Consider the following 13,037-nt stretch of genomic DNA (forward strand, 5'->3'; position numbering starts at 1 on the left):
ATAAAGACGATGTCAGCTTTATTAGTTTTACTAGTTGGAAATTTTATTAACGTTATGAGGGAGAGGGAGTACTGAACTCTCGGCCTTTGTTTCCTCTGAACAATGATCCTAACGATATGGAAGCCTTGACGCCCAATTCATATGGTCCTTCGAGCCGGATCATGATGTCTGCTGTTCCTTTCACTTTTAGGGTTGAGAGTGGACTGTACTTTTTAAAGGATTTGAACAGCCACGGTGAGCAAACCTATTATCACTATTCAGTGTAGGTATCTGCTCGTTTTTGGTAAAATAAAATGCTGGCTAATTCTTATGCCGTTTAATGCGACAGACGAATAATCTGACAATTAATTAATTAAAAAATTTCATAGCGTCAGCCAAGTCCGTTTTGTGTGTGATTAGCGTTGCCATGAGACTAAAGCCGCGTTCACTCAGCATGTTGGCACAACGCATTAACCTCGTTATTTTATCGAGATATAGATTTGAAAGTCTCATACTTATAAATTGTCTTTAATCCTCTGTTTTTTTCTTCCCATGTTGGCTAGTGCTACTATACTATTTAATTGTTTTCTGTTTTTTCTTCTAGTCCGTATATTTTTTATTAGAATGACCATAACGATGATAAAAAAAATAAGATTTCCGTAAATATCAGACTCACGGTCTAGAGATATTTGCGACAAAAAGCAGATATTTATAAAATTACGATTTCTTAGGTTTTTTACAATTTTCTAAGAAACAAATTAGTAAATTTTACTGCACCCCAATAGGGTACTTTTTACTTTATTTGTTTAAAAACCTACTTGCTCCTATTTGTTGAAAACGTACGAAGTCATTCTAGAAAAGAAACTACGAGAAATAGTCGATCCTCGACTGGCAGATGTACAAAGTGGATTTAGACCATCACACAGCGTACAAGATCATATATTCACACTACAGCAAATACCGAAAAAACACTGTTAAAAACGATACACTGTACCTGGCATTTTTAGATATGAAAAAAGCGTTTGACATGGTCAATAGAGAAGGAATATGGCAAAGCCTGATAAACAAGGAAGTATATGAAGAACTTGTAAGTGTAATAAAGGGTTTGTATGTCAACACAAAAAACCAGGTCAGGACAAGTAACTTAATTTCAGGGGAATTTTCTATCAACGACGGGGTTAGACAAGGTGGAGTGCTGAGCCCACTGTTATTTATATCTGTTATGGATGAAGTTATTAAAAAGTGTGGAAAAAAAACTAAAAAATGCGCTATAGGGTATAGAAATCTGTAGAAAATAAAAATTGAAGCCAGTGCATTTGTTGATGACATTGTATCAGTTGCAAGAACTGAAAAGGCTCTCGCAGATAACATAAGAATCTGGGCTGAAGAACTAAAAAACTACAACTAATTAATAAATATGGAAAAAACTAAAGTAATGACAATAGCCAACAAAGAAGCAACTGTAAATATTGAAATCGAAGGGAAAAAAATCAAGCAAGTAGACCTCTTTAAGTATTTGGGAATAATGTTAAACAACAAAGGTACACAAGAAGATGAAATTGGAAACAGGATAAAGTTGGCAACGAGAACATATTTTTCACTGTATAAAAATTTCCTAAACAAAAAAGAAATATCGACAAAAACCAAAATGACAGTGTATAAAACCGTATATATCCCAATTACAATATAGGGGACAGAAAACTGGGTACTTAATGACAGACAAAGAAAAAGATTATAAGCTACAGAAATGAGATACTTAAGAAAAGTGGTGAGAGCAAGAATATTAGACAAAAGAAGAAACGAAGATATAAGACATAAATTACAGGTAAAATCGCTCAACGAAAAAGTTGAAGAAAAGAAGTTAAAATGGGCTGGATACATGATAAGAATGAGTGGTGACAGACAAGTGAAAATGACATGGGAGGCCAAAGCAGTGGGTAAAAGCACGAGGGGTAGACTAAGGAAAAGCTGGAACACTAGTGTAAACGAAATACTTAAGAAAAGAGGAACATCGTGCCAAGAAGCAAAAGTTTTAGTAGCAGCTAGGAATAACTGGCGTAAATTTGCAGAGAGTATCATATAAAGGAGAAATCCTCGACACCTAATGATAAAAGAGGCAATGGATTAAGTATGTATGTTTAAAAACCATACTAAATAAATACAAGAGCAGTTTAGTTACTTAAACTAGAAATAAAAATGTTATAAATCGATATCTAATCAAACCTAATTTATTTAAGGGATCATCTGGTTCTGCTTTCCTCCGGTACAGACTCACTACGAGTAGACTAAACTAATAACCGCGTGACATGAATAAAGTTTATAATAGAGAAAATACCTGTAGGATATTCGGCTTTCACTTGAAACTACCATGAGCTGGTAATTTCGTTAACGTTCTCTCCACTCTACACTTCCCAATCCAATTAACTCGATGCTTATCCCAGTTGCGTTTGTTACACCATAAAGTTTACCTATATACAGGATCCATGTATCAACGAGTAATGAACTTGGCAGTTATCGGAGCCATTGCGATCGACTCCAACTTGAACTAACTAATATAAACCGATATCTTGCATAATCAGGATTTAGTAATGACACGAGGAGTGCGAATAGCAGGAAAATTTATGATAATATGATAATGCGGATATATATTTGCGGAAAATTCATCATTTCATTTACTGGGGCTTTCACATATTATAACTGTTAATTATTATTAAAAATACAGTGTGTTAGGTTAACAGAGCTGTTAAGCCTCTGGTAGTAAAATAATTTTTACCTTCAAAAGATGTTTTCACCCACCGAAAACTCGGAAATCCCGGGTAGCAAACATTCAAAAGGTGGTTTTACCCAACTAATAGTAATTTCGAAATTATCCCCCGCCAACCCCCTAGCCACCAACCCCCTAGTCTTCTTCTTCATGTGCCATCTTCTCTAAGAAGGTCGGCAATCATCATGGAAATTCGCACTTTCGATACCGCTGCTTTAAAGAGAGCAGCAGAAATGCAGTTAAACTAAGCTCTCAAATTATTTAATCGAAGATGCGTCTTCTTCCACGATCCTTCTACCCTGTATTCTTCCTTGTATTATTAATTGCAACAAGTAATAATACTCGCCCCTCATGACATGCCCCAGATATTGCAGTTTTCTAACTTTAATTGTATTTAAATCTCTCTTCCTTGTCTCATTCTTCTCAACACCTCGACATTTGTGACTCTATCTTCCCATCCTTTTGTAGGCACATAACTCAAAGGCGTCTAATTTGTCCGAAACATCTTTCTTTACTTGGTAATTATAATTGGAATGTAGTAAGTAAGAAGATAGAACCCACTCAGGGTGGACGCTACGTTTATTAGGTATTATCAACTTGAATCTAGCGAGGTCGGGATCTTGTTTTTAAGTAGTTTAGAGTAAAAACTGTCGCGTATTTGATATAGTTATTATGTGTCTCGTTTATAGTTTAAAAGCTACACGTTTCGCAAACGGTTATTATTAATTAAGTTTATTAAAATTAAAGAAAACATCCTTAGTTCATCAATGACATCAAGTCACATTAAGTCACATCAATACCACAGTATATAGAGGTTCCACAGTAAAACCACTCCTCTGTCGGTGCTTTGATCTCAAGAAGTAATACTGGCAGTACGCAATTGGTAATTCACCAGTGGTGGATGCGGGTTTTCCCTGTTAAAAGCCGTACGTTTCTATGCGATTAGCAATGCGAGATTGGGGCAAAAGCGACTAAGAACATTGCGCGGTCGCCATGCGCGACTACAGATTTTACTTTCAATTTTTCGGAGAGTGATTCTACTGTCTCTCTTTATACTGTGTCAATACTGTGAGGCTATTATTGGAACAATCGGTTGAATGGAAGATACCCTCATACATGGTTTTTGTCGATTTCTAGCGTGCCTTTGACAGCTTATCTCAAGTCACTGTACACTAAGGCGAAATGCAGCATGACACACAATGGAATCCACAGTGACGAATTTAATATACTTACTGGAGTCAGACAGGGATGCGTGCGTTCTCCGTTTCTTTTTAACATTGTTGTAGACTCTCCAAACTTATTGTTGTAGACTCTCTGTTGTTATCTCCAAACTAGACTCCGATACAAGAAGGATACAATGGACGTTAACTACACGCCCAAACGATCTAGAATGCGCCGATGATATCTGCCTCTTAGGACAAAGGTTCCAAGATGTGGCTGACCAATTGGAAACACTTTCCACTGAAGCTAATAAAATAGTTTTGAAAATCAATATGTATTATTAAAATCAAATCCATGAGATTAAATTCAAGAAACAATATACTATTTACTACTAACAACATGAAGATTGAAAACGTGGAAAATTTTACGTATCTTGGAAATGTCATAACAGAAAGCGGAGGTACAAAAGACTATATTCGTATGAGGTTACGAAAAGCTCAACATCCCTTTAGCATATTCAACCCTGTTTAGACGTCTGGCCAGTATAATGCAAAGAAAAAGATCTGAATATTTCAGTCAAATGTTATGTCTGTTCTACTCTACGGATATGAAATATGGAAAGTGACAAAATCCTTACAGACAAACTACAGGTCTTTTTATACAAATGCCTATGAAGAATTGTTCGTATTTTCTGTCCTAACACAAACATCATCAGAAAGGAATGTCTGCTACACCTGACCGAAAAAAGGGGGTAGAAAATTAATTACGGTCCAAGAAGTGGGGTGGGCCGCTTGGGTGAATTATTTTTACTCTTCAAAATTAGTAGTTTGTCCAGATTCATCAAACACTGTGTTTGCCATATTATGTACTTATAGAAAATTTTTGGAAGATTTATTTAAACTATGCCGCTGAGTTAACAAATCTCCGTGTCAAAAAGTAAAACTCAATACATATTGTTAAAAATAACTTGAGACCACTTTTTCATGCTAGGAAAAAGTTGTCTCTTAAAAAGTTTCGTATTCGCAAGAAATATATTACAAGAGATCTAATAAAATCTTATTGATTTCGCTGATTCAATCTGTTCCTCTTATTACTTTATTTTCGATAAATATTACATTCTGCAAATATTACAAGCCTCAAGTATCGGATTGAGTTGAAGACTTCTCCAATTATTTCTTCCAGAAAAATTCAAGGGCGCTTATCTGATTGCGACTTACAGAAATGAAACAATTTTGCTTCAATAAACCCTCTCCGAGCTTCTCGAGGAAGTAATTAACACTGGCAGTACGATCGACTTTATTGGTCTAAAACAAAATGGGGTTTGTAACATGCAGGGAGGATTATTTCGGAATTAGGAGCAATAGATAGTGAATTGAAGGCCTGCAATCAAAGGATTAGAGATAAGTGACGAGAAAAATGATACTAATGACAATTTTAACTAACTTGCGAGCAAAATCGACTCACTCGACGAATTGTATTGTATGCTTAGTAATTTCATGTTGTCTTACTAAACTGAATTAAAACAACTAATGCAAAAATATTGTCTATTATAGAGCTTCCAAAAAATAATTGATTTATTCAAATTGGCAAGCTGTTTTAAAATTTGAATACTTCTATGGCATAGAGAATGTAGCAAACATTGTAATGGGCATGTTCTACGTAATTTAGACCTCTATGAAATTGCCGGTGATCGTCTCAGTCGCTTTTCAAACGTTGACGTGTGTTTACTTTTAGAGGTGCAGTAAATGAATATTTTATAAATGGAGGGTGTCCCAGATAATTGTATAATTATGAGAGCGCTATAGTAGGACTATCGACCGTCGCCTCCTTTTAACGTAAACTGCAGTCTCAAGGGCTTATCGTCGATACCAGGAGATCGGTAGCTACAGTCGAGGTTCGGGTCGGCAACGTGTAACGACAGAGAGAGACGATCGATTCATTGTCCTGAGTGGCTTTCGGAATTGGCACGCGACAGGAGTTGAGCTTCAACAATACTTGAGAAATGTTCGAGGTGTCACCGTCACTCAATGGATAGTTAGGAGAAAACTTAAGGCTGTCAATTTGACTCCTAGACAAGTTAATACAGGGCCCAAATTGAACGCATGTCAGAAACAAGCTCTTCTTCAGTTTACATCAGAATACATCAAGTGTGACCTTGGCCAATGGAGCAGAGTTTTATTCTCTGACAAGAGTCGACTGTGCTTTGAAGCATTGACAGAAGATGACGCGTCTATCGGAGGCCCGGAAAACCATTTGCCCAGTGCTGCAGTGTCAAAAAAAAAATGAGGCATGGAGGTGGTTCGTGGAAGTTTTGGGGTGGTAATGGTATATCTTTAGAAGGAAAAAAAGAGCTTGTGTTCGTGCCCAGTGGTGATCGCAGAAGGGGTTTCACAGCGGATCATTACTTTACATATATTCTCCAAGACCATGTTGTTCTTTACGCCGGCTACAGAGGCAACGCGACGGCTTCATGCTAAGGCATGATCACGCTCGATGTCATACAACGCGGATTGCGAAAGATTACCTGGTCAACACCAATATAACAACAGTGGACTTGTCTCCATTGAGTCCGGATATGAATCACATCGAACACCTCTGGGATAAGGTTAAACGCAAGCTCCACAATCGAGCACAAGCGACAGTGGCGGAGCTAAAATGTGTATTCGATGAAAATAGGAAGAGATTCTTCAGGAATCAGTAAGAAACTTAATAAAGTCCTTAAGACATCGTATGGAAAATGTAGTACAACATAGAGGAGGATATACTCAGTATTAATTTTGTTTTTTTTATGTTAATTTACTTTTATATTCATTACATAATGACTTTCATTACGTTACCTTTGTTATGTTTTTTAGTTCATTACATAATGACTTTCATTACATAATAACTTTCATTACGTTACCTTTGTTATGTTTTTTAGTTACTAATTTTATATATAAATATTAGTGTCATTGCATAAAAATTATTTCTCTTCACAATATTTTACTTCTAATTTTACATATATTATGTGGATATAGACACTTCCAAACAGCGTAGTCAAAAAATATACCTTATTTTTTACTTTTGAGTTGCAAGAATTCAATTCAAGGGTGCTTATCTGATTGCGACTTAGAGAAATGAAACAATTTTGCTTCAATAAACCCTCTCCGAGCTTCTCGAGGAAGTAATTAACACTGGCAGTACGATCGATTTTGTTGGTCTAAAACAAAATGGGGTTTGTAACATGCAGGGAGGATTATTTCGGAATTAGGAGCAATACATAGTGAATTGGAGGCCTGGAATGAAAGGATTAGAGTTAAGTGGCGGGGCAAATGATACGAATGACAATTTGAACTAGTTTAATCAATCACGAACTCGTTAGAAACTTATTGCTTAGGATGTTAGAAGTTAGAATATGTTTTAATACCCTTGTAAGGGAAGGGTTAAAATGAGAAGATTAGAGATCCTGTAAATTAATTTGCAAATGGCTTTCAAACACGTTATAATAAAGCTTAAAACGATATTATACATTTCGCTTCATAGACAGGAACCAATAACCGACACAAATAATAATAAATATATACATTTTTCATAAGAACTTTTATCTTGACTTTATATAGAAATAGATGAAAACTTAATTCATATAATACTTAATACTCGGCGTCGAATGAGAACTTATAACCCAAAGATAGTGTAATAGGTAGCAAAGACCTCGGACTTCCGATTCGAAAGTTGCAACTGGAAGTACTGTTTCAAAGTCGCCGAAATAGTACAAGCGATATATTATTCGACGCCCCTTATCAATACAAGAACAAATTATAAAAACAAAATTTAGCTTAGCTTAGGTTAAACACTTACATACTATGTTATAATATATAGACACCAGTATATTCTATCTTGAATTGCCGTTTACACCTGGAAAGAAAAAATATTTAAATTAGAAAAAACATTTTTACAAGAATTGTTTAAAATGCCTAAAAATAGTTATTTATGATATAAGTGTTAAAAGTACACGTTTAAGGCACGCATGTGAAAGTTTGCAGAATGAGCGATAGCGAATTCTGCAATTCACATGAGTGCCTTAAAAATGTACTTTTTAACACGCATATCATACAATATTTTTTCTACAAACGTAATTACAGGACAATATCTACAAAAAGTTTTACTTGAACTTGACTGACATTCCATTTTTATATTTTTTTGACATTACATCAAAATTGCCTACACGGTCAATATAGTCCTGTCGCCAGGGGGGTACAACGGCCTCCTGTATTCAGATGGACTTACCCAAGTTTTTTTTATGTATTTTGACCCGTAGAACACGAATTTTTTGGGTAACAGTTGATCCGGATGTCGATAAGATTGTTATAAACAAAGAAGTTGAGGAATTACATAACAGCGATTTCTCTCAAAACAAAACATGTTATTGTATTTTTTGGGCCATTCTGACCAAAAAGTGTTCCTACAAATTTTTTCGTAGGATGCATAGTTTTCGAGATAAACGCGGTGGAACTTTCAAAAAATCGAAAAATTGCAATTTTTGTACCCGAATAACTTTTGATTAAAAAATAAAATAGCAATTCTGCTTACCGTATTTGAAAGTTCAAGTCAAAGTATATCGGTTTTAGTTATTTGCATTGCTAAAAATTTATTATTTTATTGTTAAACAAAAGTATAAACACCTAGTGCTGGAGTGATGTTTTCAATGATTTCTCATTTAAAATCGAACGAGTAGGTAGAGTAGGTAATACGAGTGCAAGCGAGGCTATTTCTACGTCGCATGCATGTAAACGCATGTATTAGGCACGGGAAACACTATGTGTTTATAGCTTTTTTTAGCAATAAACACATAAATTTTTAGCAATGTATATATTCGAAACCGATAGAATTTGACTTGAACTTTCAAATGCGGTAAGCAGAATTGCTATTTTATTTTTTAATCAAAAGTTATTCGGGTTGAAAAATTGCAATTTTTCGATTTTTTGAAAATGCAACCGCGTTTATCTCGAAAACTATGCATCCTACGAAAAAACTTGTAGGAACATTTTTTGGTTAGAATGGTCCAAAAAATACAAAAACATGTTTTGTTTTGCGAGAAATCGCTGTTGTGTAATTCCTCAACTTCTTTGTTTATAACAATCTTATCGACATCCGGATCAACTGTTACCCAAAAAATTCGTGTTCTACGGGCCAAAATACATAATAAAAACTTGGGTAAGTCCATCTGAATACAGGAGGCCGTTGTACCCCCCCTGGCGACAGGACTAATACGAACTGCAGTGCCTTAAATTTTTTTTTGCACGATTGATCATTTTTGACTGTTTACCGTGACAGATTTTACGTCAGTAGGTGATATTTACTAGCAACTCGACGGTAAGTAATCCAACTCGACGGTAAGTACTCCAACTCGACGGTAAGTAATTCACTTACCGTCGAGTTAAAAAATCTCTTAATTTTAATTTATTTTTTGAAAGAATAAAGAAAACTAACGAACTTATTAATATTGAAACTTATGGTACAATTTGTTAAATTATTTAATGACATCCCACTTATATTACCTTGTGAACTAGAAATTCTTCATCCGGTGCTTCCATCAGAAATTTTTCAAATTGCTCCCGTGTAAAAATGCTCGCCTTCTTAGGCCTATAGCCAACATTTTTTCTCTTCAAATACGCGATCAAAGTTGAAAACTTGGAAATATCAATGCCATCATAAAGAAAAACGGTGGATTTAATCATTGAATATTCTGCCCAGAGGCTTCCAGGAGCTTTCAACTGCATATGTCTTTGAACGAAATATGCCAATAGAGTCTTTTCTTCGATTCTTAAATTCTTGCCTTCGCACCATTTTTTAAAACTTTGGTAGGTATTTTGATAACGGATTTTGGATTTTTCGGGAATAATTGCGGAACACCCTTCTTCCCGAGCCCGTTCAATTTCTTCAAATTCACTTTCGCTCATATTTTAATTTATAATAATCAAAATTGTACTTAAAATTATTGACAACTAAATAAAAACTCAATTCTCAATTGCTGTTATGCATCCTAGTTACTACCTAACAACCAAAGTATCTTTCTTGATAAAATGAATGAAACTAGTCAATATGACGAAAATGTTTAATTTTATAATTTATAATGGTATCAATCGTGCAAAAATCGTTATAAGCATGTCGAACGTTAAGGGTAACCGATCTCAGACAATAATTAGAGTCGTCGCTCCGCTCCTCCTCCAAACAATTGTCTTCGATCGGTATAACACCCTTACCGTTCTCCATACTTAATATACTATTAAAGCACTAGTGCCTTAAAGTAGTATTTTTAACGCACACAATATAATTTATTTTTAAACTGAGATAAATCTTGCTATATAACTTTAATGTGTAATCAATAAAGCGTAATTAAATGTAATAAAAACGGTGTAGAAGTACAGAAACTCATAAAATGCAGAATGAGCGAATGTAACTACCAAAATATTTATATAACGGCACGTGATGCTTTAAGAAGAGTAATAAAAATCGTTGTAAAATGAAAATCCCTACATTCTGACTAAAACAAAATAACATATTAAAAAATGATCAAAATCGAAATATTCTCAATTTATCCCAAATTTCTTTTTTGTTTATTTAGCTCCATTTAATTTACAATCTGTTATCACTCGTAACAATAAGTAAATTTTATGACAATAATTAGAAGGAAAAATGACTTGTAGGAATTCTCTCCAGTGAGAGGCTTCCTTTAACATATAATTAACAAACAAAGTTAATACTGTAGTGGTAAATGTTAATTAATTTTATTCAAATCTGTTTATTAAGTCTGTAGGCTTAAAACGCTTTAGTCGACGCACTTCATCGTTGACATTAAACAGTTCGCGCACTAAGTCATTAGAGTGAGCACTAGTTTTGTTTTTGTATTTTTCACTGTACTTTGTGACTTCAGTTTTTATGGATTGAACTTGGAGGTCTTTTTCTATTATGTTGTTTGAAACATACCACGGAGCATTGGTTATAATTCGAAGAACTTTTTTCTGGAATCTTTGTAGAATTTCTAGGTTTGAATTGCTAGCAGAACCCAATAATTGAATTCCATACGTCCATATTTTCTTCAGTACGGCTTTATATATATTAAGATCTAATTTGTGAGATTTAATTGTGATTTCCTGCCAATAAGCCAGTAAAGTTATCTTAGTTTGAGACCCAATTGTTTTGGTTTTGGAAATATATGTGTTCTCCATGTTAATATTCTGTCAAGGTGTAAACCTAAATATTTGACTTCATTTCTTTGAGTAATCATTTGATTATTTAATAGCACTGCTGGACATATACCTCTTCTTAATGTAAAGGTAACATGGATTGATTTGGTCTCATTAACTCGAATTTTCCATTTTTTTAACCATGCTTGGATATTATAAAGGCTGGCTTGTAAGTTTCTTGAGGCTGATACTGGATCATGATGTGAGGCGAGTATTGCTGTGTCATCTGAGAAGGTTACTGTTATTGTAGTTCTTGAAGTTTGTAGATCTGCAGTAAAAAGCTGGTACAACATTGGTCCTAACACGCTGCCTTGCGGTACTCCTGATTTTATTTGGTATAATTCTGAATATTCTGAATGGTATTTAACTGAAAAAATCTGTCAGATAAGTAAGACTTTAGAAGTTCATAATATGGATGAGGCAATAGGTTTTTTAGTTTATAGAGTAGACATTTGTGCCAGATTTTATCGAACGCTTGGCTTATGTAAAGAAACGCTGCTGAGGAATATGGCTTATTTTCAAAGTCGTTGCTGATATGTTTTACTAATCTATGGACTTGCTCTATGGCTCCATGTTCTTGTCTAAACCCAAACTGATGTTCTGGTATGAGATTTTTGCTATCTAGTATTGGCTTGATGCTTTTTATTATTAATTTTTCCAGCACTTTGGAAAGCACAGGCAGCAGCGGCGGCTCGTGGGTCAATCTTCAGGGGGGTCATTTTGGTTTGAAAACTTCAAACTGTTGATTTTTTAAAGTATTTAAAAGATCTTTTAGCATTTATATTTTAGATAAAAAATACAGACTTAGATAAAACTCAATACTATTTACCCTAGTTTTCCGAAAATTAAATTTGTCTTTTTTTAGAGTAAATCTTTTAAAAAATATAGGAAAAATGGTATGAACAGGTTATTGACTGATATATAGATAGGAATATTTATAGTATAATAAATTGTAAATTTATTAAAACGAAACTTACTTTAAATATTTTTATATTTTAAGTCAATTCTTCTATCCTTTAGTTCTGCAAAATAGTCTATGACCTTCTCATTGAACAAGCAGACGGTAACTAACTAAACGTGAGGCCGTCGACTCTACTACAGGTATACGACGGAAAGGTCACTCCCACTCTCGCCCACGAAATTGCTATCTGCCGTCTCTTTTCTATTTTACATGCATTTGTCCATAAGCCATAAGAACTGTATGTAGACAATTTAAAATACGGCCCAGCCACGGGCTTGTGTATAGCGCGAGGCGCGACGTCTATTATATTTGTTTTGCCAATGCAGACTGCTGAGAGTATTTCAGAGTGAAGTTTTAGATAAAAGATATTTTTAATAAAATTGGTATTTTTATGAGATTATTTTAGGGGGGTCATTGACCAATTGACCCTAAGGAGGAGCCGCGCTTGACAGGCAGCAAACTTATTGGTCTATATGATGTTAATTCCTCTAGTTTTTTCCTGGTTTTGGGATCATAATTATAACTGCCATTTTCAGTTGTTGCGGAAAATAATTTAATCTTATTATTGCATTAAAAATTTGGAATATTGCCGTTATTCCTTTATTTGTTAATTTTTGTAGTATTTTTGTAGATTTCTTATAAGATTAGAATTTCCCACTGCGCTTTATATGGTGATGGTGTATTAAGCCAGGATCCAACGGAAGATGCAGCGGCGCTCTTCGTCGGTTTAGGCCAGCCGTAAATTGACACGCTGCTTGGTGAGGTGACGCAGGTGAGAAAAAACTGCTAGTGACTGGATCACCACATATTAAGCACAGTTTACGCCTACAGTTCTTAGGTGACGTGTTTCTCTACTGTAGAGTTCGTGGACCTTACCTCCACGCACCGTGACAATTTGCGGAATGAGAACTGCGTAGCGTAGGGTCACGGATCGTGAAAACTACGT

The 13,037-nt window shown here is 34.8% G+C and overlaps 2 protein-coding genes across 5 annotated transcripts in view; both read right to left on the reverse strand.

Annotated features, from left to right (window-relative positions):
• Positions 1 to 13,037, reverse strand: part of LOC126887942 (uncharacterized) — a 500,758-nt gene that overhangs the window by 450,842 nt on the left and 36,879 nt on the right. The gene's annotated exons all lie outside the window — the stretch shown is intronic.
• LOC114340427 (uncharacterized) overlaps positions 1 to 13,037 on the reverse strand; it is a 643,253-nt gene that overhangs the window by 282,868 nt on the left and 347,348 nt on the right. For 2 of the 4 annotated variants that reach the window (XM_028291178.2, XM_050655885.1), the window contains one exon: positions 7,746 to 7,798. The gene's annotated coding sequence lies outside the window, so the exon portion shown is untranslated. Of the gene's footprint in view, positions 1 to 7,741; positions 7,799 to 13,037 lie in introns of all 4 variants that reach the window. The other 2 variants (XM_028291164.2, XM_028291171.2) reach the window with 1 other exon arrangement.

Source organism: Diabrotica virgifera, chromosome 7 (assembly GCF_917563875.1).
Source record: "Diabrotica virgifera virgifera chromosome 7, PGI_DIABVI_V3a".
NCBI classification, from domain to species: domain Eukaryota; kingdom Metazoa; phylum Arthropoda; class Insecta; order Coleoptera; family Chrysomelidae; genus Diabrotica; species Diabrotica virgifera.